At 40.7% G+C, this 27,903-nt stretch overlaps 1 protein-coding gene across 2 annotated transcripts in view; it reads left to right on the forward strand.

Annotated features, from left to right (window-relative positions):
* The first annotated feature begins 1,240 nt into the window (after nucleotides 1-1,240).
* Nucleotides 1,241-27,903, forward strand: part of YES1 (YES proto-oncogene 1, Src family tyrosine kinase) — a 79,295-nt gene continuing 52,632 nt past the window's right edge. The window contains exon 1 of one of the 2 annotated variants that reach the window (XM_062201428.1): nucleotides 1,241-1,440. The gene's annotated coding sequence lies outside the window, so the exon portion shown is untranslated. Of the gene's footprint in view, nucleotides 1,441-3,785; nucleotides 3,827-27,903 lie in introns of those variants that run through there. The other variant, XM_062201429.1, reaches the window with a different exon arrangement.

Consider the following 27,903-nt stretch of genomic DNA (forward strand, 5'->3'; position numbering starts at 1 on the left):
TTTTGGCTCATTTAGGGAGCTGAAGATTTTTTTTTTCCCCAGTGTTCCTAGAAAACCAGAGACTGCTGACACGGATTACTGCTATTTCGTAGCTGTTGAAAATGAGTCTGAATGTCGCCAAAAACCGCAAACAGAAGGAAACCAACAGCCCCACATCAATAATTCTGATAACCCCACCAAAGAGGAAATAAAAAGAGGAAATTACTCTGACAGGGCAATGGTGACTTTAGCAAAAAAGCCTCAAGGTTCAGCCCATTCTGACCCTGACCAGTTCCTTGGGGATCCAGCCCTTTCTCTTTCGGGGACTGAGCAAGGTGCATGGATTCAGAGCCTACTAGTGGCTGCTCCACTTTTGGGGTCGCAGCCTCAGTTTCCACAGCTGCCAATGAGATAATAACACCTGCTCCAGTTCTCTCACTAGGGCATTGCCAGGGTCAAATACGATGAGTTCGTCGTCCCAAGATAAGCCAAAGCCACCACTACTGGGACAGTCGCCAGCAAAACTCGGCTTCAGCTTCCCTTCCCTCCCGGCAAGGCTGGTTCGACCCACAGTCAACAGGAAGCTCCCGGGGCAGGGACAGGATCCCGGCCTCGGAAGGAGGCCAGACGTGAAGGTTTTGGGTCGGCTACCAGCCAGGGCTGGTGATGAGGGTGTAGGTAACGCCCCCTGCTCCCGCGGCCGGGCTGAGATTTTACTATCAACACAAAGGGTGCGGCAGCACGGTACTGACAAGCAAACAGCCAACCCCCCAACTAACCCCGTGCTCCCAGACACGAGCCCCTGGGCCCCGCCGCCGGCAGCGGGGCAAGGAGAAAGAAGGGCGGAGGGGCGGGATCTGCGCGCCCCATTCAAGTCGCCGGGGCTCGGCAGGCGCGGGAGTGGACGGGGCCGCTGCGGGCCTGCTCTGCGGGTGAAGAGGCGCCTCCTCCGCCTCACGCCCCCTCAGCCTGCGCCGCCTCGGGAAGCCGCCCCGGACCCCGCCGCCATGTTGGGTCGAGGGAAGTGACTCGGACTCGCAGCCGACCCGGGTCGCGGCGGGGCGGCCCGCAGTCCGCGGACGGGCGGTGGGCTCCGGCGCCGGAAGGCGGGGGGAGGCGCTCGAGCCGGGCGCGAGTTCCGGTGAGCTCGCGGCGCTGCGCGCAGGTAGCCGCAGCCCCCGCCCCCGCGCCCGCCCCCGCGCCCGCCGAGGAGTGGAGTGGGCGGAGCCGGGAGGGGAGGCGGCGGGGAGTGAGGCGGCCGGGCTGGGGAGCCCGGGAATTCCCTCCTCCTCACGGAGCGAGTCCCGGGCCGCCTCTGTCGCCGTCGCTGCCGCCGGGCGCCCCAGGACGTGGAGGTGGAGGAGGGAGCGGGCCCCGCGGGCCTCGCCTCCGTCCGCCGCCCTTTCCCCACTACCGGGAGCTGCGGCCGCAGCGCCTCATGAGAGCGCGGCCGGAGGGCAGGTAAGGACCCAGCGGGGACCCGGGGCGGAAGCGGTCGACCCCGGCCCGGACAGCGCTAGGCCCCGGCGCCCGTCGGCTCTCCGCGAGGCGCCGCCGCCGCCGCTTCCCGCCCCCGCGGCTCCGAGTCGGGAAGTTCGGGAGAAACTTCTCCCCTCCCCCGGCCCGGCTCGCCCGGCGGGTGTGTCTCCTTCCCGGCGCTACCTGCTCGCCCCCTGACTCGGTCTCCGCCCCGTCCTGCCCTTCCCGGTCCCGCCCAGGTCCGACTTGGGGTCCTCAGGGCGCTGGGACGGCCCCACACCCCGGTTTGGAAGGTCGTGGGGCCACCCGGCGAGGTGGAGGGGGGCTAGGTTTGTTTTTACCCCGCGGCCGGAGCAGGGGGCTAGGGACGCGGCCCCTCCGGGTCCCGGAGGCCGGGGGTGTGTGTGTGTCGCCTGGCGCCGGGGGCGAGGGTGCGGGGCGAGGGCGAGGGGCTTCGCTGGGTTTGATTGAAAACCGCAACATGTTGAAGTTTTCCTTTGTTTTGGATTGGGGGTTGGGACATTTGCCATTCAGCGTCCACTTTTATCATTCCACTCCTCCCCTCTCTCTCGGTTCCGATCTCTGTCCGCGTGCGTTAAAGCGAATTTTGTCGTAAAGCGTGTTTTTCCTCTGGATAATTGCTTCCAGCTTTTTGCTCTCTGTTGGGCACGGGACGGAGTTGGTTTCAGAAGCTCTTTGAATATCAAGTCCGGTTGTCGGGACTGCTTTAGTTTTTGTTTGGAGGTGAGTGGGATACAGCGTAGTTCTTACTGGGAGGATTATTTGCAGAATACTTAATTGAAACGGGCACGGAGTAGCACACGGTCTAATAACTTACAAGTTATTAAAGTAGGGAAGTGAAAAGGCTTTGGTAGAACCACAACTTTGTGTCCCTGCCGTCTGTTACGTGGATGCGTTCCACTGGTGTGTGTTTTTCACATGGGTGATTTCACCATTGTGTGATGTGATTGTAGAATATCTACGCATTGTAACTTGTAGGATCACAATGTCAAGGGGATTTTGTTAATGTTAAGTGTGTTTAATCCACCTTATTAAGTGTCTAAAGTTAAATTGCACACTAAGAAATACTGAGTGTGGACATGTGACCTTGTATGCGTTTAAATGCATGGTGAATCTGTCTTAGCTAGCACAATACTTGGCTCACAGTGAACAGGAAACATTTTGAAAAGACAGATAATAAAGGAGCGTCTTGTTTTAGAAGACATTGATCTTGTATGCTTTTCATATATTTTACTGTAAGAAAGTTGCATTTCACTGTTTTTTTTTTTTTTCTTATAAATCCGCGAGACTTTTGCCATAGTTGACGTTTTAGAAAAGGAGGTTTAATTGTATTTTAATTTTTGGACACTAGCTAAATCTCAGTGGAGAATTTAAAATGCTCATTGACAATTCACAAGGTCCTTAATTAAAAAAAAATTGCCTTGACTTGAATCTAATGTAAGAGTTCGTATTTATATTTCCAGGATAAAAGATAAAGGGGCTTTTAAAATATGTGCTCTACTGTAACCACCGTAATGTTATAATAGCTTTAATTTTGCAGTTAGTTTTTGCTGACTTCATAAGCCACAAAATTGACTCCTTTCTGTTTAACCGAAAGTGAAATTACAGCCTTGACCTATCTTCCTGGGATAGGTGGAATTTGTCTTATGGTCAAAGTGTAATATTAATACATGTTCTAAGATTTTTTTTTTTAGTTCAGGAATCAATTGCTATGCACACAAAGCTCTTTTCATGGTGTATAATAATAAAAGAATAAATATGCTGAAACAATAGCAATGACCCGTAATAACAAAATATTACCAACCTATGATATGAGACTTTATTCAAAGTTCAAATATGCATCATTTATTACTAAGGGTAATTATTCTTTCCTAATTTATTTAGCTCTCAGTTTAGTGAGTGAAATCAGTGTAGGCATCATTTATTCTGTTAGGAATATGTTAAGAAAGAAATCCTGGTAAGCTCTAAAGTCTAAGAATGCAAATTTGAGTGATAAAAAGCCATATATATTTGAGAAGTGTGCAAGGAAGTAATTTCTATAAAAGTCAAGATATAGGAGGAGGGAGGAGGCTGTGATTGAAGTAGTGGCAAAGTTCTGTTAATCTGATGGTGGTTGAAAGGGTGTTGCTTTGGTAGAATTCATTAAGCCATACACTTGCTTTGTGTGCTTTTCTAGTCTGTTTCATTCTACAAGAAACTTCTTTTTCAAGAAGCCTGATGTGATTTACTATATAAGATACGTGGATTCAGAACTTTTTGATTGAATGAATACTGTCTTGTCATCAAATTTCCAGATTTTTAGAGAATGATGGAACATGACAAAAATCAAAACAATTACAGCATCAAGGTAGAATCTTGACTTTCTCCTATTTTTAGTCCACTAGAACAGTACTTTAGTCAATAATATCAGAATTGGTTTTGACATCCTCAGGAATGTCATGAAATTATCCACATAAAGTGGTTTAATTTAACTTTATGAAGATGATAAGGACCTGAAGGAGGGCTATGTTTTGTGTCAAAAGAAGGCATGTGATGGTGTTGGAGTTTCAGAAATGCAGAGAATCACTGCATTATGCTGCTTTACTTGCTTTATGTAATGGCTTGCTGTTTTTGTTGTTGATGTTGTTGCTTTGTATCATTATAATGTAGAGTTGAAGAAGAAATGACATCTGTGCCAAATTTTTATATCACAGGAACTTTCCGTCATGTTATGAAGGTGATGTTTGTGGCACTGGCTTTGTTGTGTGAATATTTACAGGAAGTTTTGGTTAAGATATTCCATTGTTCAGAATCCTACATGGCTTAGGTCACCTTCAGTTTATGTTTAAACCAGTTTAAAATATAAGTGCAAGTCCTTTAGCGAGGTGCAGTTCTTCTTTAAAGGAAATAGTCTGTTCGAATGAAAATATCTTGGTGTCTTACTGGTAGTGTGTGCCGCAGTTTGGGTATAGCTATGGTAGGGTGTGTATTATCGCTTCTCTTCCTCTCAGCTGCTCCAGTGCCACAATTAGGCTGAGTATTGCTCAGCTGCAGCTGCTGGGTGATTATGAACCATCCAGCTCCTGTCTAAACTCAGAGGCAGATTTAGCAAAAGGAGCTATAGTAACAGCAGAGAGTGTAAGAGAAGAGCCGGTACTGCTGCCAGTATCTTTTTAACATGCCTGTATGCCAAGAGATCGTTGGCAGCAGCCGCACTACTGTTGTCTTGGAACTAGCATACTTGATGGCAATATATTGTGGTCTATACTTCTTTTTCTTTTAAGATCTTGAAGCTCACACCCCAGAAAGACAGAATCCTATGATTGCAGTATAGGAAAATATACTGACATGCTACTGGATGAATTACAAACCTCTGTGCCTCAACCTAACCCCTGTGTAGTAACCCCTCTTCCCTTGTTTGAGGGTTCAGTAAGCTTTGAGACTGAAGATTTCTGAAGTATATACTGTATGCTCCCTTCAGTTTTAAGCTGTGATTCTTAAAATTGTTGCTGTTAATGTTGGGGTGGTGGCAGGATTGCTGATATGCAGGTTCTTTGAATTCACTCTCCCAGGAAATGGAAGACCCTCCAGAGATCATTCTTAGAACTAACTACACAGTGTGCATTCTGTGTCTGTGCATTTTCCAAATAGGAACCTTAGGTTCTTTTTCCCTTTGTTCTTTCTTTATTCCTGCTATTTGAGAAGATGGCTATCCACAAATGCAGATAGAGTATCAGCTATATATGGCAAGCCTCAGACTAGAAGATGTTCTAGACAGATTTTGCTGCTTCTGCAGTGTTGCACAGTTTACAAACACATCAGTCAAATAACAGAAACATTTTGGCCTCTCATCACTACTATCTACTGAAAAATCTAGAGACCATTCCTTTCGCTAATCCTGGTTTTGAAACTTGGTAGTTCGGAGTTTTGCTAAGTTGGAAAGGGAGTGAGAGAATATTGAAAGAAGCAGAGCTCCAGCTTGTACAATCAGTAGGAGGGAAGAAAGTACAGCAAGACTATACACTTCACCATTAACAAGTGCACATCGTACTGTGGTACTTAATGAACAAGACATTGGTGTGATTACCTTTTTTTTTTTTTTTTAAAGATTTGTTTATTTATTTGAAAGTCAGAGTTAGAGAAAGGAAAGGCAGAGAGAGAGAGAGAGAGGTTTTCCATCTGCTGGTTCACTCCCCAATTGACTGCAAAGGCCAGAACTGTACCGATTTGAAGCCAGGAGCTTCTTCCGGGTCTCCCACGTGGGTGCAAGGGCCCAAGGAGTTGGGCCATCTTCTGCTGCTTTCCCAGGCCGTAGCAGAGAGCTGGATCAGAAGTGGAGCAGCCTGGACTTGAACTGGGATGCTGCCACTGCAGGCGGTGGCTTTACCTCCTGCACCACAGTGCCAGCCCCGTGATTACCTCTTTGTGCTCTTGCAGAACCCCTATGTCAAAGTACCTTTCTCTTTGCATTATAATTATTTATTTCCATGACTCTGTTACAGTTGACCTAATGTTCAACTATAGTTATTATAATTCTTCAGAACAGTCCGTAGTACAATAAATACTAAATAATTTTGAATTGTTTACAGGAATGTGGTTCTGGGTGCACCTATATGACTTTCTAACCATAAACGTTCTACACACAGCAAATATTTTAGGTACACATCTATTAAAATTTCACAAAATTTACATATATAAATTTATAATTATATATAAATCATATAATTATATATAAATTTATAAAACTAGCTTCATTCTTTTTCATAAGTTAAGTGTAATAAATTCTATAAGTTTTTGTTCTCAGTGTTTTGTTCTGGAACATGATTTTATAAACTAGCTTAAACAATGTTGCAAATGTGAATTTAAAGGTCATTTTGGAATTTCTAACAAACTGAAAACTTTTTTTAGTTGAACGAGTGTTTTAGTTAAAGTAGTGTTTAGTAAGGTTTATTTTAAATATTTTTGTACTATTTTAGTGACTGTAGAAAGTCCAAGTTTTGTGAAAAGAAATTTCCTAGATTTTTGTATATTTGTGTCCTGTCATGTTACTGGTGACATTCAGTATTGTAATGATGACATATCTTCATATTTGCCTGGGGGCAAGAAAAAAAGTTCTGATTTTTCTTGACATAATGTGTGTAAAAGAATGCGTAGTAGTTCGTAAGATATGTCTGTTAAATTATTGGAGGTGGGGGCAGGGACAGGAAGTGCTGGGAGGAAAGGACTGACTATGAAACTTCAAGATGGTCTGGTTTTCAGCCTCTGTTCCCAGCAATAAGTGGACTCTAGATTTTTCTTTAACTATAAAGAATAGTCTTTTAAATGTAACTATCAGTTCCTTTTCATTGAATGAAAATTAGGGTAAGGTGGAAAAATGGCTTTGGTATATAAGTTAATACAGTTGTTTCTTGGCAAATACTGCTTTCGAATTCTGCTCTGATAGAATTAGTATTTTACAGAAAAGGCTGTTTTAAAAAATAAGCAATCAGGTATTATAAAAGAAACAGAGAAGGGCACCGTGGTATCATAAGGAAAGGACTAAAAGGTAGAAGATAATCAGTATTTTAATTACTTCTGACATTGAAGAGCTATGTAAACTTGGTTCAGTTAAACTCCAAATACCTCACTTTCCCATATGAAACAAGAGATATTTGTGCCAGATAGTTTCTAGTTCCTTTCAGCCTGATATAAATATGTGTTTCTAATAGGGTTAAAGTTTTTATATTGATAACATTTATGGAAATGATTGAGTCTAGAATTTGAAGTAAAATTTGATATCAGGTAAGTAGATTATAGTAAAAAAAAATTGACTCATGGACTTGGCATTGAACTTTCTCAGGCAAATACAGTGTTTCTCCATTCATGAAATGGCCATTCATTAATCTGTTGTGTGACAAATACTGTGTTAGTTTTGATCTTACAAAATGATTGCAACATTACTGGTGCTGTTTAGGAATTCACACTTGAGTGAGACTAGCTATAATTATGAGTGTTACAGATTTTATAAATTGTTAGTTTTTTTGGTGTGATAATCCATTATAATACTTCTGGTTTTTGATGATATTAAGAGTGTGATGCCTATGAACTTTATCAATCCTTTTGCACTAGATAGGTTTAGCCTCAAATAAATCAATTCACTTCTCTAGGCAGGAAGATTTGATTTAATGTTTTTGTAGACATTAGTTCATTACAGATTTTTGTGACTCAGATACATGAGCTCTACAAGGTTTTCATAGAAGTTTTATTGCAAGGAGACACATCTGAATGCAAGGCTTTTTCAAAACATTTCATGTTTATGTTAAAATTAGAAAAGTAGTGACTTAATCATTCTAGTGAAGCAGGTAGTTATAATGTCAGTTATTGGTAATTATGGCTATTTGGATGAAGACTGCCATTTTTTGTTAGGAAAATAGCTGTCGTTAAAACTGATATTTAACTTTTCTAATTGACAGAGATGAAACCTACTTGTTGTGGATAGTTGTCTTTTTTTTAAGATTTATTTATTTTTTTGAAAGAGTTACAGAGAGGCAGAGGCAGAGAGAGACAGGTCTTCAATCTGCTGGTTCACTCCCCAGATGGACACAATGGCTGGAGCTCCAAAGCTCCAAAGCCTGGAGCCTGGAGCTTCTTCTGGGTCTTCCTACTGCTTTCCCAGGCCATAGCAGAAAGCCGGGTTGGAAGTGCAGCAGCTGGGACTTGAACTGGCGCCCATATGAGATTCTGGCTCTGCAGGCCGTGACTTTATCCATTACACCTCAGTGCGCTGGCTCCTGGATATTTGTCTTTAACACATGTACTTGATATTTAGAACAGAACAGCGTAGATATTTGAAAATGGTTTCTAAGGTTTGAAGATTTTCTGGGGTTAGGAAGAAACTAAATTTATAAGTAGATTGAGTTTGTAATATAAGATTTGTCAGTTGGATCTTTGAAAATAAAAATAAACCATTAGAATGTATGTATAAACTTAACAAGTATAACAGTGTTTTAATGGTAAAAGATATACGAATTGGTTTTCTGTTTTTGTTTTGCTGGTTGAACAAATGAAATATGTGGCCTACTAAATGTTCTGGTTATAAAGTGATCAGACTGTATCCTTGACAGTCACCCTCCTTCCCACCTTTCCAGTCTGTGCTATTTAAAAAAATCCCTGTTATGAGGTCCTCATTAGGATGCTAGGTCTGTCAGAGAGGGAAAAAAGGAGGAGCATTGTTAGTAGAGTTTTTATTAATTTCCCTTCTTTTTTGTACTTTATTTCCTGCCCATTCACTCCTTTACTTAGGTGTTGGGTAAGAAAGGAAGAAAGCGGATGTGGTGCAATGCTACACTTTGACTTGCATTATCACATTTAATTTGAATCTGAAATGTATTTTAAAAATACACAGAAAAATTGTAGACAAGATAGGTATTTATTACAAATGAGAAAACTGACAAAGAATGTGTAATTTGCTGAGGTCACACAGCAAGTGATTGGGAAGAACTGGGATTTGAATCTAGGACTGACTAGAAGTCTGTTCCCTATACTGTAATTTCCTTAGGAATTAGAAGCAATGATGGGGATGGGGATTTCTTACCTTTCTTCTTTTCCATTAAATTTACTTTGAATTGGGGGCAGAGAGTTTTCAATCATTTCTACTTTTTTTTTTCTTTAAAGATTTATTTATTTTAAAGGCAAAGTTAACAGAGGCAGGGAGAGAAGTCTTCCATCCGTTAGTTCACTCCCCAAATGGCTGCATCCATCCAAAGTCAGGAGCCAGGAGCTTTTTCTGGGTCTCCCACTTGGATGCAGGAGCCCAAGCACTTGGGCCATCTTCCACTGCATCGGAAGTGGAGCAGCTGGGCCTCAAACTGGTGCCTATATGGGATGCTGGCACTGCAGGCAGAGGCTTGGCCCACTGTGCCGGAGCACCTGCCCCACTTCAACTTTTCTTTATGAGGAAAGTAGCTTAGTGGTGTATGTTTCATAGTAGATGAATGCCAGATATTAATTGAAGTCAGACATTGTATTTGTTAACTGAAAAAGGTTATTACACTAAACTGCAGCGAATGCTGCCCTTTTGTAGGTTTGGGTTTATACTGGAAAATGATATACTAAACCCAAAACATTGTTTATCTTTGTATAAAAGAAAATGTTAAGCACAGATGAACAAAGTGGCAGCTGTTAGCATGTTTTCCTGTTTTTTTTTTTCTTATCTAAACTTAATTCTCCAGAAGAACAAATAAGCATGCAAAAGAGATGGGTTATTATAGTAACTAAACAAACAAATAAATGCTGCCTTTTTATAGGTTTGGGTTTGTAAAGTTTTTATATAGTCTATATGTCTATAGTCACTCCCCATACATGCAAATACATATATTTATTATGTGTATAAATGTACATGTATGTTACTTGTACTCAAATTTGAATCTTCTGACTAAAAATGCGATCACATTGCTATTATGCAATATTGCTTTCATTTTCACTATTTATTTCTACCTCTGTTAATAGAAATGTATGGAAAATGTCATTACCTACTGATTCATTGTCATATTTTAGACATATGCTCCAGGAAGAAAGCTAGTTTCTAATTTGCCCTCTCAGTGAGATAGCAATTTCCTAATGGTGTACATTCACCAGCCATTTGAGGCTCCCCTTACTTTTGAAGGAAACAGTAGGATTCTTCCATACTTGCTTGTAACTGTAATTCTTATTGTCTTTCATACTGCTTTGTTCCTATAAAGCTTACTGCTGTGTGAATTCTGCACTGTTTAGAAGAAGGGTCTCATCTAAAGCTCCAAATAAAAATTTTATTTGCTACTCTTTTGCCTCTAGGTCAAGTTTTGGCAATGATGTCCTTCACCACCTTAGAAGCCTTTTCTTCTCTGGCTTTCTTTTATTTCTTCAATTATATCTAATAATGTACCCTTTGTCCTCTCTAATAAGCAGGAACATTGTTTTCTTGTGGGAATACCAGCTAGATTTTGTAGCATTATTATCACACAGGAAATACATACAGCAAAACTCTTTGACATGTCACTCCACCAGTTCATTGCCCATGTTTATTAAGTCTTTGCATCAAGACTGGCAGATAGCTTTTAAACTGCTGTGTACCAACTCTAAATGGCTGGAATGACTACCACTAGAGTTCTGTGAAAGTAGGCATCTTTGTTTGCTACTGAAGTTATTTTAAGCATCTGGAACAATGACACATAGTAGACCCTTAGGAAATAATTTTGAATGTAGGAAAGTACAGCAGTCAGCTGGCAGTGTCTGCCTGCCATGGGCATATCAACAAATAGCTCCTCACTAAAAATTCTTGCAGTAATCACAGATTTTTTTTTTTTTTTTTTTAATCTTGAAAGAGTTATAGAGAGGCAGAGGCACAGAGAGAGGTCTTCCATCCACTGGTTCACTCCCCAAAGCCGCAACCGCTGGAGCTAGGCTGCTCTGAAGGCTGGAGCCAGGAGCTTTTTCCAGGTCTGCCACTTGGGTCCAAGGGCCCAAGCACTTGGGCCATCCTCCACTGCTTTCCGAGGTAGCAGGGAGCTGGATTGGAAGTGGAGCAGCTGGGACTTGAACCAACACCCATATGGGATGCCAGCACTGCAGGCAGCGGCTTTACCCGCTATGCCACAGCTCTAGCCCCCTCAAATAAGCATTTCAACTGAATCTGATGAAGAGGCTGAGGTTTGATTCAGCAGTGACTTGTAGATGTTAAAGAACAGTACTTAGCTATCTTAAGGATAATTACCCATGCACAATAAGGGAGTTCTATGTTCTTTATATCTTATTCTATAGATCTATCAACCATGCTTCTTAAAAACTGGCACACATCAATTCCTCTTAAATATAAATGAGTCATATGAATATATCTTCTTAAAGAGAGCTGAGAAAAATAGGCCCTGACAGGGCAGCTACCTTCCATTGACAATTTCATACCTCAGAAGGGGAGAATGATTTTTGATAGAAAGGTAACTGTCTTTTTTTTTTTTTAAGATTTTTTTGTTTATTTGAAAGAGAGAGAGAGAGGTTTTCCATACACTGGTTCATTCCCCAAAGGCCACAATGGCTGGTCTCTCATTTGGGTGCAGGGGCCCAAACATGTGGGCTATCTTCTGTTCTTCCTAGGCCATTAGCAGGGAGCTGGACTGGAAGTGGAGCAGCCATGTCTGGAACTGGTGCCCTTATGGGATATCAGCATCACAGACAGCACTGGTCCCACTGTCTCTTATACACAAGCATAGTAAGTAACTCAGTAGTAGTTAAGGAAGTTAGACATTTGTGAAATATGGTTGTGTAAACATGATTAGAGTATTTATTTGAAAGGTGTGTGATATTTTCTTAATTCAGAGTTCAGTATTGGTATGAAAGTAAACTAACTGTGGTTGAAGACTTCAGATATCTCAACATGTTCTGGAAGCTCATAAAGCAGAGCCATCTGTTAAATTTAATTTTGTATTTCTGGTAGTAAAAGAAGCTATGAAAGTATTTGCTATTTTGAACTTAATTAGAACCAATTGAGAAAAAGTAGTAATGCAAATTCTAGAAAGAACCTTAGGAGGTAAAGAGCCAGTGTTGTCTCGGGTTTATATTAAAAGCAGGAAAGGCAATTCTGGATTTTAAGAAGGTGCGTGTTCTATACTCAAGAAAACATTAGAAAACCAGTAAACATATGGCTCAAAACTGTAATGGACAGTATACTGTTTAAAGAATGAAAAATCTAAAAATGCCTCAAATTTTTTCTTCCTTTGGCCTAGGAAGTACTGTGATGGAGGAAGTATTCTTAGTAGAACCAGAATTTTATCTGCATTTATATAGCACTTGAAATGATTGAGGAAAGATATTAATTAACTGTATGAAAGAATTCCATTGGGTTCGTAGCAGGTGGAAATTACAGAGGCACTAAAGCCCCACCCCTTGCAAACATCATCTTAGAATCTCCCTTTTCCTTCCTTAACATTGACCACTCCTACTGGGGCTTGGTTTTCATTTTGTTTGTTTTGTTGACTAGAGTATAGTCAGAAGAGGGAACTCATAATAAATGTCAAGTAGAAGCAGAATCTGAACCTCTTAGGATACCATCAGAGGACACACAGGATTTTTAGAAAGCTTGGTAATTAGGAGAAGGGAAAACTAGTGACTACTTATAGACATTCTTAGAGATAAATTTACAGCCAGGTAAGAAGGAACTCAATAGATCCACAACTTAAGAAAGTTGGAAAAATTGTTGACAGAGAACATTTAGTACATTATAATTTGTAACATCTAACTTGTATATTCCAACTTTAATTTTTATTTTTTTCAGTTATTTGAAAAGCAGAGTGATTAAAGTACTTGAGCTGCTTTCCAGCGTATATGTTAGCAGGAAACTGGATGGGAAGCAGGTTTGTGGCTCCAACCCAGGTACTTGGTGGTACTGTAACCGCCTGCCCCTTTATCTTTTAAATTGTGTAACAAGTGGTTACTCTTTAATTTAGAGAAGATAGAAGAATAAAAAAAGATAATAGATAGCTAGAGAGTATCTAGCTTTAAATGATTTCAAGTCTTTAGGTCCAGAAGAATTATATTCCAAGGTTCTGCAAGACATTTCTGATATTCTTGGCCCTATCAGCAATAGGGAAATCATGGCAACAGATAGACATATAGGTGCCGAGTCATGTCCTGGCTGCTCCTCTTCTGATCCAGCTCTTTGCTTATGGCCTGGGAAAGCAGTAGAAGATGACCCAAGTGCTTGGGCCCCTGCACCCACGTGGGAGACCCAGAAGAAACTCCTGCATCCTGGCTTCGTATCGTCCCAGCTTTGGCTGTTCCAGCCATTTGGGAAGTGAACTAGCAGATGGAAGACCTTGCTCTCTCTCTCTCTCTCTCTGTAACTCTATCAAATAAATAAATAAATAAATAAAGTCTTTTAAAAAAGATAAATTAGGGGTAGGTGTTAGTGCAGTGCATTAAGCCACCCCTTAGGATGCCTGCATCCTGTATTGGAGTGCTTGGAATTAGCTCCCCCTTTTTTCAAAAATCACACCCAAAAATATTCCACTTAAAACACTCTCCCAACTGAAAAAATAATTATATATTCTAGCTTGTTATTCTTGTTTGTTTTAATATTTCTTTATTTATTTGAAAGAGTTACAGCGAGGGAAGGAGAAACAGAGAGGGAGATCTATTCCATTCACTGGTTCACTCCCCAGATGGCCACAATGGCTGGGACTGGGCCATTCCAAAGTTAGGAGCTAGGAGCTTCCGCAGAGGTCTGCTACATGAGTGGCAGGGGCCCAAGCACTTGGACCCTCTTCCACTGCTTTCTAAGGCCATTAACAGGGAGCCTGTTTGAAGTAGAACAGCCGGAATACAAACCAGTGCCCATTTGGGATGCCAGCATCACAGGCATAGGCTTTACCTGCTGCAACACAACACCAGACCCTCTAGCCTGCTGTTCTTAAATCATTCTCCAAACTATTCAGAAGGGTAAATCACAATATACACAGAAAGCTTTTACTCAAAATGACAGTAGTTATATTATTGTCATAAAGATAATACACAACATGTAAAAAATTCAGGGGTATTTCAAGAAAGAAAAATACACACAAAGCCTCAACATTATATTCATTCACTGTTAACATTTTGATACTCCAGGTATCTTTCTATGCTAATGATATAAATCATTCATGCACAAGCACCCTTGCATACTTGAGTGATTATATTATTAAATATATTCTTAGAAATTACCAGATTATAGGGCTGTGCATTGTTTATTTTTCTCTAGACATTTTAAATTTTTATTTTTTGAGATTTTATTTTAGAAGTATTTTTGATTTACAGAAAATTTTCACTGTGCATTTCAAATAAATCTTCAAAAGATAAAATTAATTTCCATTTATTGAGATGTCCTTTATATCCCACAGTTTTATTTTGTTACAATAGACTGAACATTTGTTTTAAAGATTTCTCTATTGGGGCTGGCCTTGTGGCATAGCAGGTAAAGCTGCCATCTGTGACACCAGCATCCCATACAAGTGCTGGTTGGAGTCCTGGCTGCCCCACTTCTGACCAGCCTCCCTGCTAACGTGCCTGGGAAAGCAGTGGGAGATGGCTCAAGTGCTTGGGCCCCTGCGCCCACATGGGAGAGCCAGAAGAAGCTCCTGGCTTCAGCCTGCCCAGCTCGGGCAGTTGAGGCCATTTAGGGAGTGAACCAGCAGATGGAAGATCTCTGTCTCTTCCTCTGTCTATGTAACCCTGACTTTCAAATAAATAGATAAATCTTTCCCAAAAAATCTTTATTTAGATTTTTTGGGAAAGATTTATCTATTTATTTGAAAGAGTTACAGAGAAGGGGAAGTGGGAGAGAGATCCTCTATCAACTGGTTCACTTCCCAGATGGCTGCAATGGTCAGGGCCGAGCTAGGCTGAAGTCAAGACACAGGACCTTCATCTCATTGTCCTCTGTGAGTGAAAGGGACCCAAGTACTTGAGTTAAGTACTTGCAGCTTTACCTACTACGTCACAGCACCGGACTTTTTTTTTTTTTTTTTTAATTTATTTGGGGAATCAGCACAGTGGTATAGTGGGTAGGGCTGCCACCTGAGTGCCAGAATCCCATCTGGGCTCTGGTTCAAGTCCTGGTTGCTCCACTTCCTATCCAGCTCTCTGCTATGGCCTGGGAGGGCAGTCGAGGATGGTCCCAGCAGTCCTTGGGCCCCTGCACCCATGTGGGAAATCTGAAAGAAGCTCCAGGCTCCTGGCTTTGGATTGGTCCAGCTCCAGCCACTGTGGTCATGTGGGGAGTGAACCAGCAGATAGAAGATCTCTGTCCTCTCTCTCTCTTTCTGTAATTCTGCCTTTCAAAATAAATGAAATAAATCTTAAAGAAAAAAAATTATTTTGGCTCACAGTTCTGGTCCAAGTTTGAGAGTCCCTCATTCAGTGATGGTCTTCTTGATGACAGGGTCCCAGAACATCACTGGGTATCACATGTTAAGAAACAAGGCACAAATGTCAGTGTGTTTGTGTGTGTTGTGTTCATATAAAGCAGCCAGTATTCAGTCATGGGGGCTCTGCCTTGATGATTTTATCTAACTGTAATCACTCCCCAAAAACTGTACTTTATGAATACCATAGTTTAAATTTCAACCCTCTTGAAACCTCAAAATGGGATTATGGGGCACCGGATTCTATCCCGGTTGCCCCTCTTCCAGGCCAGCTCTCTGCTATGGCCCGGGAAGGCAGTGGAGGATGGCCCAAGTGCTTGGGCCCTGCACCCGCATGGGAGACCAGGAGAAGTACCTGGCTCCTGGCTTCGGATCAGCGAGATGCGTCGGCCGCAGCGGCCATTGGAGGGTGAACCAACGGCAAAAAGGAAGACCTTTCTCTCTGTCTCTCTCTCTCACTATCCACTCTGCCTGTCAAAAAAAAAAAAAAAAAAAAAAAAAAAAAAGGGATTAAACTGCAGTGTGAATTTTGGAGTGAACAAATCATATTCAAACCAGAGCAGTACTCTTCACCCAGATTTACCAGTTAGCATTTTGTTACATTTACCCTAATTCATTCTTTTTTTTTTTTTTTTAAGATTTATTTATTTATTTTAAAGGCAAAGTTAAAAGAGAGCAGAGGCAGAGAGAGAGAGAGAGGTCTTCCATCCACTGGTTCACTCCCCAAATGGCTGTAACGGCTGGAGCTGTGCTGATCCGAAGCCCCGAGCCAGGAGCCTCCCTCAGGTCTCCCACGCAGGTGCAGGGGCCCAAGGACTTGGGCCATCTTTTGCTGCTTTCCTAGGCCATAGCAGAGAGCTGCATCAGAAGTGGAGCAGCCAGACTCAAACCGGCTCCCATATGGGATGCTGGCACTGTAAGCGGCAGCTTTACCTGCTGCGCCACAGTACCAGCCCCCCTAATTCATTCTTTAGATTCAGGCAAATGTTTATATGTATTTTTCCTCCCCATTCCCACTCCATTTGGATGTGAGTTGCAAAAATGGTATATCAGGCCGGCGCCGTGGCTCACTTGGCTAATCCTCCACCTGTGGTGCCGGCACTCTGGGTTGTAGTCCCGGTTGGGGCGCCGGATTCTGTCCCGATTGCTCCTCTTCCTCCAGCTCTCTGCTGTGGCCTGGGAGTGCAGTGGAGGATGGCTCAACTCCTTGGGCCCTGCACCCACATGGGAGACCAGGAGGAGGCACCTGGCTCCCGGCTTTGGATCAGCGCAGCGAGGCGGCCGTAGCAGCCATTTGTGGGGTGAACCAACGGAAGGAAGACCTATCTCTGTCTTTCTCTCTAACTCTGCCTGTCAAAATAAAAAAACAAAAAACAAAAAACAAAAAAACACAAGGTATATCAGTATCTTGAAATACGTAAGAGTTTATTTCCTAAAAACAGGATCTTTTTTTTTTTTTTTTAAATAGCTACAATACAGTTAGCAAATTCAGGGAATGTAATGTCTCTGTAATGCAGTTACTTAATTCCAGTGTGGGTTGAATCGTCTTCTCTAAAAAGATCCTAACCTCCACTTGTGAAGGTGACCTTTTTTGGAAATAGGATCTGTGTGAATGTAATGCAAAATTGAAGTAATCCTGAATTAGTGTGGATCCTAATCCAGTATGACAGTGTGTCCTTAGGGGAGGAAAACAGAGCAGACAGAGACAGCTAGGGAGAATGCCACTCGACAAAAAAGGCGTAGATTGGGGGCTGGCGCTATGACGCAGTGAGCCGGGCTGCCGCCTGCTGTGCTGGCATACCATATGGGCACCGGTTCAGGTCCCAGCTGCTCCACTTCCGGTCAGCTCTCTGCTATGGCCTGAGAAAGCTGTAGAAGATGGCCCATGTGCTTGGGTCCCTGCACCCACGTGGGAGACCCGATGGAGGCTCCTGGCTCTTGGCTTCGGATTAGCGCGGCTCCTGCCATTGTGGCCATCTGGGAGTGAATGGAAGGAAGCCCTTTCTCTTTGTCTTTCCTTCTCTCTGTCTGTAACTAAGCCTCTCAAATAAATAAATAAATACGCTTTTTGATACTCAGGTTTACTCTATTATTGGGTAGCCTGTTCAGGTTGACCATTGAATACTTTTGAAAGGCCCCATAATTTTTTGTGTACCAGTATTTTTTTTTAAAAGATTTATTTATTTTAAAGGCAGAGTTACAGAGAGGCAGAGGCAGAGGCAGAGAGAGGTCTTCCATCTGCTGGTTCACTCCCCAGATGGCCGCTGCAGCTGAAGCTGTGTTGATGTGAAACCAGGAGCCAGGAGCTTCTTCCAGGTCTCCCACGCAGGTGCAGGGACCCAAAGCACTTGGGCTATCTTCTGCTGCTTTCCCAGACCATAGCAGAGAGCTGGGTTGAAGTGGAGTAGCCAGTACTTGAACCAGTTCCCATACAGGATACCGGCACTACAGGCAGTGGCTTTAGTGCTACGCCACAGTGCCACCCCACCACTTGTATTTTTCTTGTGTAAAATGTCCTGAGCTCATCTTGTACTTACTCTAGGTTTGGAATACACTATTTATCCAAGGAGCATTGCTTTCTTTTAACAGATTGGTGTGGTTTTCATTTTAACTGGCTATTTTTTATATTTAAAAATGAACTTATTTTTCTAGTTTTGTAACTAGAACAGTTAAATTTTTCTGTATAAATAATGCTATACAGAAATAATAATCTCAGTTCTATTTCTATTTCATGAGAGTTTTTGTTTTACTAAAAAGTTTGAGTGGAGCCACCATTGTGGTGTAGTGGGTAAAGCTGCCGCCTGTGATGCCGGCATCCCATATGAGCACTGGTTTGTGTCTCAGCTGCTCCACTTCTGATCTAGCTCCCTGATAATGGCATGGGAAAAGCAGTGGAAGTGTTTGAGTCCCTGCTACCCATGTCGGTGACCTGAAGTAAGCTCCTGCCTCCTAGCTTCAACCTGGCCTTTGTGGCCACATGAGAGGTGAATGAGTGGATCGAAGATTTCTTTCTGTGGCTCCTTTTCTCTTTTGTAATTCTAACTTATCATATGAATAAATAAATTTAAAAAAGTAAAAAGGGGTGGATGTTGACTAAAAATTTTTTTTTGGCTTTGCAATAAATGGTTTTCTCCTTTATTAGTAATATTATTTCCTAATACTAAACATTCTTAAGTTCTGAAAATAAACTATTTTTTTAGTAGAAAAGCACAGCACAGTGGTTAAGAGTACTGTCTGCTGTAGTTAGCTGCCAGCCACATGGAACATTGGAACACCTGAAGTGTTGCCAGTCCAAATTGAGATGTGCTATAAAGGCAAAGTATACACCAGATTTTGAAGACAATGTGGTAAAAAGAATGTAAAATAACTTGGTTTTTAAAAAATATTTATTCATTTCTTTGAAAAGCAGAGTTACACAGAGGCAGAGGCAGATAGAAGTATTCCATTCACTGATTCACTCCCCAAATGAAAACAACAGCTGGAACTTCCTCGGGGTCTCCCATCCGGGTGCAGGGGCACAAGCACTTGGGCCATCTTATGCTACTTTCCCAGGCCATATTAGAGAGCTGAATTGGAAGTGGAGCAGCCAGGACTCGAACTAGCACCCAAATGGGATGCCAGCACTGCAGGTGGCGGCTTTACCCACTATGCCACACTACCAGCCCCAACTTGTTTTATTTTTTAATGATTACATGTTTAATGATATTTTATGATATTAAAATTAGTTTTACCTGTTTGTATTTTACTCTTTTTATTGTGACTACCAGGAAATTTAAAATTTCAAATGCGGCTTTTGTTTGTGGTTTGCAGTATATTGTTATTGGATATCACTGTTCTAGAGCCAGACTATATCTGTGACCTTGATTAAGTTTCATAGTCTCTGTGCCTCAGTTTCCTCCTCTTTAAAGGGAGAATAAAAATAGACCTTAATTCATAGGGTGTTTTAAGAATTAAATGAGGGACTGGGGCTGTGGCATAGTAGGGTAAGCCTCTGTCTGTGGTACTGGCATCCCATTTGGGTGCTGATTCGTGTCCTAGTTGTTCCTCTTCCAATCCAGCTCTCTGCTTATGGCTTGGGAAATCAATAGAAGATAGCTTGGTTTCGGCGCTGTGGTTTAGCGGGTAAAGCCACCACCTGCAGTACCGTCATCCCATATGGGTGCTGGTTTAAGCTCTGGCTGTTGTGGCCATCTGGAGAGTGAACCAGGGGATGGAAGACTTCTCTCTTTCGCTCTCTCTGCCTCTGCCTCTCTATAACTCTGTCTTTCAAATAAAATATATATATATATATATATATATTTTTTTTTTTTTTAAAGAAGATGGCTCAAGTGCATGGACCTCTGCACTCACATGGAGACCTGGAAAGAAACTCCTGGCTCCTGGCTTCGAACTAGCCCAGCTCTGGCAGTTGAAGCCATTCGGGGAGTGAACCAGCATATGGAAGACCTTTCTCTGTCTCTGCCTGTCTGTAATTCTCTCAAATAAAATCTTAAAAAATAAATAAGTAAATTAGGGGTGGGTGTTACTGTACAGTGGGTTAAGCCATCCCTTGCGATGCCTGCATCCCATATTGGAGTGCCTGGAATCGGCGTCCAGTTCCACTTCTGATCTGCCTTCCTGCTTTTTCATATCCAGAGCTGCAGCAGGTACCTGGATGGAATTTCAAGCATCTGGTTTTGACCTGACCCAACCTTGGCTGTTGTGGGCATTTGGGGAGTGAACTAGTGGTTCTCTTCTTCACCACCCCACTCGTTGTTCTGCCTTTGAAATAGACAATTTCAGTTGAAAAAATTTTTGAAGCCAATTCACAGTTTTACATAGTACACATTTTCCAAGAACTTTTCAAAGATCTCTGGTATATCAATTTCAAAAATTTTTGGAATATAATAAAATTATATTTTATTTCTGTTTTCCATGAACTTTTTGCAAATACCTATATATTATTTTGTTTTTAGCAATAGGTGTGTAAGGCTGTGAATTTTGCTCTGAATACAGCCTTTGCTACAGCTTATTGATAAAGAAAATTGTTATAATTGCAGTTTTTATTTCCTCTTTGGCACAAGCATATTAGATTATGAACATTTTTATGTACTCATCTCACCCAGAAAAACTTGAAAAAACTGCACCATTTCTTTAGAATTTATAGTACATATAAATGTTCTGATAGTACTCAATAAATCTAAACACCATGAGAAAATTTTTGTCAATCAGAAGTAATTTAAGCATGTATAGACAACTTTGTGGAATTTTAAATATCCACTTCAAGCAAATAATAATATAACATGTGGGCCTTACTAATATGACAAGTATTGATATAATTCAGTTCATAATTGATCTGAGTGAGCATTTATCATGCCTGAATGTTAGAACTCATAGCTAAGATATGATGTTTAGAGCTTGACTGTATAAAAACTTGTAAGTACCAAATCCTTTGTTTCCATACATTTTTATTTATTCAGATGCCTCTAAATTCCAGTTTTTAAATAGAGATAATCAGAAATGCAAAAAACTGACATTATCAATTGTTTTTGCTACCTTGAACTGGTAAGATGATGTCAGGAATGGGTGGGGAAGTAGACAGCGTGCTTTCTGACTTGCTCATAGCTGTTATTTTCTTGTCATCCATCATGTATGCTTTATGCTGACATTTGAGGCTAGAACAGTTTTTGAAGTCACAGCATTATCAGATCTTCACAGTTTAGGAGATGCAGATTACTAGTAAAGTAATCTGATGTGTTAATGTGTGGCTTGAATTTACTTTTACTTACAACTTAAAAATTATTCTATTCTAGTCTTTTATATCTCTGTTACCCTTAGTTAAAGAAATCAGAATCAAACATTAGCTTGCTGATCAAAATTTATTGCTTGGGTCAAGTCCTGAATGTTTATGAGGATGAAAATCAAGCTCAGTTCAACAAATTTAAAAAAATTACATGTATTTCATGTTAATTAGACTTTTTAGTTTATAAAAAGCAGTTCATCAATTAGGTGTACTACCCCTTCAGATAATCTGAGAGATATAAATGTATTGGAGTTTTAAAATTCAGTGGCAGACAAAAGAGAGAAATGTACATTCAGAACTAGCCTGGTAGAGGTGGAATTTGAGGAAGCTTTGAAGGAATATTTAAGATGAACAAGAGAAGATGGAGAACATAGTGTGTATTCTGGTTTTAGCAAATACATGTACATGGAGCATAGGTTTACCTGTTAAAATGTAAGCTGTAAGGGGCTGGCGCTGTGGCACAGCAGGTTAATGCCCTGGCCTGAAGCGCCAGCATCCCATACAGGTGCTGGTTCTAGTCCCGGCTGCTCCTCTTCCAATCCAGCTCTCTGCTATGGCCTGGGATAGCAGCAGAGGATGGCCCAAGTGCTTGGGCCCCTGCACTTGCGTAGGAGACCCAGAAGAAGTTCCTGGCTCCTGGTTTTGGATTGGTGCAGCTCCGGCCGTTGCAGCCATCTGGGGGAGTGAACCAGCAGATGGAAGACCTCTCTGTCTCTGCCTCTCTCTGTAACTCTGTTTTTCAAATAAATAAAATAAATCTTTAAAAACAATGTAAGCTGTAGGTTTTACCCCCAGAAATTCTTAGTCACTGGGCTTGGACTGATAACCAGGAATACTAATTTTTAATAAGTACCCCGATCATTTTGTATGTAATAGAGAACAATTGAAGGCAGAGATACATTTTCGCAATGATATTTTTACTACATTATAATTCATTATTTTATGCTATATACCTTTTTATTTGACAGGTAGAGTTATAGACAGTGAGAGAAACAGAGAAAAAGGTCTTCCCTTCGCTGGTTCACTCCCCAAATGGCCGCTGTGGTTGGCGCTGCGCTGATCCGAAGCCAGGATCCAGGTGCTTCTTTCTGGTCTCCCATGCGGGGGCCCAAGCACTTGGGCCATCTTCCACTGCCCTCCCGGGCCACAGCAGAGAGCTGAACTGGAAGAGAAGTAACCAGGACTAGAACCCGGTGCCCAAATGGGATGCCAGCGCCGCAGGTGGAGGATTATTAACCAAAATGAGCTATATACTTAAACTGAATCTTGGTATCTTACCTGTTGTTTGGTTAGTTCCATTGCTCATTCCTTTTTCTGTTTTTTAAAGATTTATTTATTTGAAAGGGAAAGAGAGATTTTCCATTCTCTGGTTCATTCCCCAAATGACTTTGGAGTTTAGGGCTGAGTCAAGTCAAAGCCAGAATCCTGAAACTCCACTCAGTTTTCCCACGTGGGTATAGGAGCCCAGGGACTTGGGACTTTGCTGCTGCTTTCCCAGGAGCATTAGCTGGGAGCTGAATCAGAAGTGGAACAACTGGGATTCCAGCTGGCACTTCAGTAAGAGGTGCCAGCATCACAGACTTAACTGCATCACAATTACCGGCCTCCATTTATTTTTTCATCAAAGCATTTGGAAATGTAATTAATGTGTATAATATTGAGTATATAAATAATTATCATAACTATTTGTGCTCAAATTGTACACATTATTTTAAATGTCTATTTTTTTAAATTTGAAAGGCAGAGCAATAATGAGAGAAACAGAAATAAATCTTCCATCTTGTGGTTCATTCCCCAAATGCCTGCAGCAGCTAGGCCTGGAACTCCATCTAGGTGTCTCTCACATAGTGGCAGAGACTCAAGTGCTTGAGCCATCATCTGCTTCCTCCCAAGATGCGTTAGTAGGAAGCTGGATTGCAAGCAGAGGATCTGAGGCTCGAGCCAGCATTTTGCTGTCCCAAGCAATGGCTTACCTCTGAACTGCAAAACCTGCCCCAGTTCACATTACTGATTTTTAGTAATGGATAAGGATAAATATTTGGTCAGTACATTCATTACTTTCCATTTGGGGCTAAACAGTATGGTGAAACAATTCATTTAAATGATTTTAATTCAGTTACAAATGCAAAGATTGGTATAGGAATTGAACAAGGACTTTATTTCATTTAAAGATACAATTTTAAAAATAAAACAAAAAACTACACAAAGGAGTTTAAAAGAATAGCATTTAAAATTTTTCCTGGGGCTGACACTTGGCCTTACAGTTAAGATGCCTATTGGGATGCCTACATTGCATATCGAAGTTCCTGGGTTTCAATCCCAGCTTTGCTTCTGATGGTTCAGGTGGTTGGGTAAGAGACCTGGATTGAGTTTCTGGCTCCTGGCTTTGGCTTCAGCCCAGGTCTGTTTCAGGCGTTTGGGGGAGTGAACTGGTAGATAGGAACCCTGTCTCTTTCTTGCTGCCTCTAAAATAAATAATTTTATTAGAATTTCAGAACATTTCTCTCCCAAAATCCGTTAAGGGGAAATTTGACAATACGTATCACAATATTCATTAAGAATAACTTTTGACACACTTAAAACAATTTTTTCTATAAAGTCACCCATCCTCTTGTGATTAAGAGGCAGGCACTATCCCATACAAGGTTTCCATATAGAAGACTTTCTTGCTCCAAGAATCTTGATGTGGAGGGAGGTACATATATTGGTTTAAAATGTCTATACACACACACGCTTAGAAAAACCCATTGGATTTAGAGGATGGGAAGCAGATATATTCTGAATTCCCTACTCAGTGTTTTTTTCCTACTTAATTGAGCTTTCAACTTTAATTTTATTATATTGCATCCATATTTATTGCAAGAGAGCTATGTGATTTTTTCCATTTTTTTTTTTCTACTTCATATAAGAAGGATTTTCTTTTCTGTTCAGTTTTGAACAAGGTTTGGAGAAGACATGAAGAGTGTGCCTAGTATAAATTGCAAAGCTTATTTTTGAGGAGGCCAGTGACAAGAGGGACCAGAAGAGAGAATTAACAAACTACGGTTATAAGACTGTAAGACTTAGGTTCCTGATTTTAGTTTTCTCTTACGTTCTTGAGTTCTGTGAGATACACATGTAACCTTTATAAAAATTCCCCCTTTTGCTGGAGCTACCTCTAGCCAGATTCTGTCCTTAGAGCCAGAAGTCTTATCTAAGGCAAACACCTGCTTTTTTTTTAGGGTATGTGTTGATTATGTTACTTGAAAGGTTGTTTAATTCTTACAGTCTTGCAAAATAGGTATTATTCCTTTGGAAAAAAAAACATGAGGAAACTCAATCTTGGGAGAGATTAGGTAATTTGATCAAGGATCATAGTAGCTAATAAGTGATCAAACTAGAATTGAAATACAGATCTAACTTCAAAGTCAATTCTTATGTAGTCTAAAAATTTTTTATTGAGCATTACCTGTGAATAAGCCACTAGATTACAAGAGAGAAGGAGGATAGGGGCAATCAGGCAGTTAAATTTTAGTAATAGTTGTGTGCGAGGGAATGAAATATGCTATAGAGCACATGGGAGGTCAGGGAAAATTCCTTGAACATTTGAGTTGTCAAGAGTCAAGTATAAGGGAGGAGATAGTTGTGCCAAGCATTTATGAGAACAGTATGGTACATTTGATGATCTGTCTAGAAGAAATTCAGGATGCCAGGAGCATAGACTACAAGGAGAATGGAAAGAGCCAGTAGAAGTAAATAAAGCAAATCATGTGAGACCTTGTATTTATTCATTTGAGGAGTTTGGACTTTATCCTTGGAGAAGGGAGGAGCTATACCATTAAAGGCTCATAATCACATTTCCTTTTAGAATGCACAGATATTATTCCTGCTACAGCCAGAAAAGATGGGAGATCACTAGAGGCATGGAAATCAGCTGCAATGATTAACTTTTGCAGTAATCCAGACAGTATGTGATTAGCAGCCAAGGATAGCAGTAATTCATTCAGGGTGAGGGTGAGGGGCAGAATTTTAGAGATTACAGGATAGTATGATCAACTCTTGACTGATTGGGTATATTTGGCATAGGAGGGGTAGGAGTTAAACATGACTCAGGTTTGTAAGGCAACAGGTAGGTGGGAGGACTATTGTTACTGTTCACTGAAACATGGGTGACAGTGAAGGAAGAGTAAATTGTGATGGAAAAGATGACAGATCTCATTCTGGACATGATAAAGTTGAGGTTCCTGGAAGATGGTCTACTAGATGACTAGTAGACAGCTGTACTAGCTAAAAGAGCCATCAATAGTGAATAGTGTGATAACACAAGAACTGATTTTCATCTTCACCCTTCCGCTTTCTAGGAAAGAATGTAGATATCTAATAAGGTTTGATATTTTGGAAAATTCTAGAGACTTTTTTCATTAATTTAAAAAGTAAGATTATGTTTTTCTCCCAACAAATTACTAGAAAATCATTGCTTGTCTTTGCCATTCTATATTGTAATTACCATTATTCTGTAGACTTTCAGTATTTTTTAGATGGAAAAATAAACCTATTTAAAAAGAAAAATTTGTACTTTACAAATGCTTTTACCTAGTAGATATCCTATAGAATTTTATTGGCATTGATTTTGAATGAAAGAAAAGCTTAGAAAATTGAATAGTAAATATTATCTGATAAATGCCAGAAACCAGACTCTTTTTAAAGATTTATTTGTTTATTTATTTGAAAGTCAGAGTTACACAGAGGAGAGGCAGAGAGAAAGAGAAGTCTTCCATCTGATGGTTCACTACACAGATGGCCACAATGGCCAGAGCTGCACCGATCCGGAGCCAGGAGCTTCTTCTGGGTCTCCCATGTGGGTGCAAGGGCTCAAGGACTTGGGCCATCCTCCACTGCTATACCAGGCCGTAGCAGAGAGCTAGATCAGAAGAGGAGCAGCCCGGACTAGAACTGGCGCCCATATGGGATGCCGGCACTTCAGGCCAGGGCGTTAACCCGCTGTGCCACAGCGCCGGCCCCTGAAATAATATTTTAAAAGCATGTTTGGCTATTAAAATTGTAAAGCACACATTTACATACTTTGAAATATTCTTAACCAAAGTGAACTATTTACTTTAAGTAGTAAAACAAGGATATTTCAAAGAATTCATAGAAAATGCAGTTTAAAAAATAAGTTTATCTTGGTCAAACAAAGCTTGAAAACCATGTGTAGTTGTTTCATAATCTACATTTTGCACAATTGTTTTGAAATACATATGCATGTGCATGTATTTCAGATGGATTTTTGCACCAAAATGCAAGCATCCCAAGCAGTGACTTAACTAAATCTAATTTCGTTAAACAAATCTAATTTCTGCTCTTTATTCTTAAAGAGAGATTTAAAAAAAAAAAAAAGCACAAAGGAGACATGTGTTGATAAAGAAATACTTGCAGAGGAGTGGGTGTTGTGGTGCAGTAGGTTAAGCTGCCACTTTGGATTTTCAGCACTCCATATCAGACTGCCCATTCGAGTCCCAACTGTAGTACTCCATAACAGGCAGTGGATGATGGCTCAGGTGCTTGGGCCCCTGCCATATACATGTGAGAGCTGGATGATGTTCTGGACTCCTGACTTTGTCCTGGCTCAATCCTGACTGTTCTAGGCTTTTGGGGGAGTGATCAGCAGACGGAAGACCTTTGTCACTCTCTGTTGCTCTTTGAAGTAGATAAAAATAAAATAAATAAACATAAAAAGGAAATAGTTGTATGGTACATTTTTAAAGCTTTAAAACACCAATTGAAGAGTCCATGCATTGTCTGAGAAGCATTTTCATTGATGTAAGGACTTGAAAATAATATAATTATTATAATAATATATAATATAATGTATATTATATATAATATAATTATTAATTGCAATTTGTCTATCAGAGATATTGACAAAAGATCAAGAAATAAAGTGTGAAAATCAGAGATTTTCGAGTTGAGTGAATTTGTAGAGAATTTGTAGAGAAAATGATGCCTTTCCACCAATAACCTATCTCAGATAGCTTCCTGCTATGGCTAAAGGTAATTAGCTTTGACCTTGGATCATCATAATTCACATCTGTTCTATATTGGATTTAATTTTTTTAAATCTTGAAGCTTTACATTAATTTGTAAAGTTATATTACTTCAACCCATGGCAAAAAATTTTAAAAATTCTTTACATATTCCTTACATCAGGCCCTTCTTGTGGCTGATCCTCTCCCAGACTTCATTGAAACCATCGTGAGACTCCCAAGACTGAGTTGGCTTACTTTTTCTCCAAGGTCAATTGTTTATGTATCTGAAATACAAAAATAAAATAAAATGATGGTAGGAAATTGCTACTATTAGTGGGCCCTGTAAACTCAGTTTTCCATGGTTCACATTTTCTATTCACTTTGACTCTTGGAAAATTAAAATCTTTGTTTGCTTTTACAAGACAAAGTCCAGTTAGTAGTCTGCTGCTTTCTCCTCTCTGCCTCTTCCCTCTGTTTTCTGTTCTTTTATGGCTCTGCCTGTCCTTTGTGCTTTATGCTAAAAGGAGGTGTTTTGAAAACGAAAATTAGAGGAAGATCACTGACTGTGTTTGTGATCTGTAGAGCACTGTGATCCGTGGAGATTGCTCATGTCATATCTTAGGAAATTAAGTCTGCAAATTAATTTCTGTAGGATTTCTAAACTTCGTTGTAAGTTGGAGCCATCTGGGTAAAATGCCAAACTAGCTTCCCCTCAATACTGGATACAACATACAGTATCACAGTTGATTAA

The sequence above is a fragment of the Lepus europaeus genome, chromosome 9 (genome assembly GCF_033115175.1).
Source record: "Lepus europaeus isolate LE1 chromosome 9, mLepTim1.pri, whole genome shotgun sequence".
NCBI classification, from domain to species: Eukaryota; Metazoa; Chordata; class Mammalia; order Lagomorpha; family Leporidae; genus Lepus; species Lepus europaeus.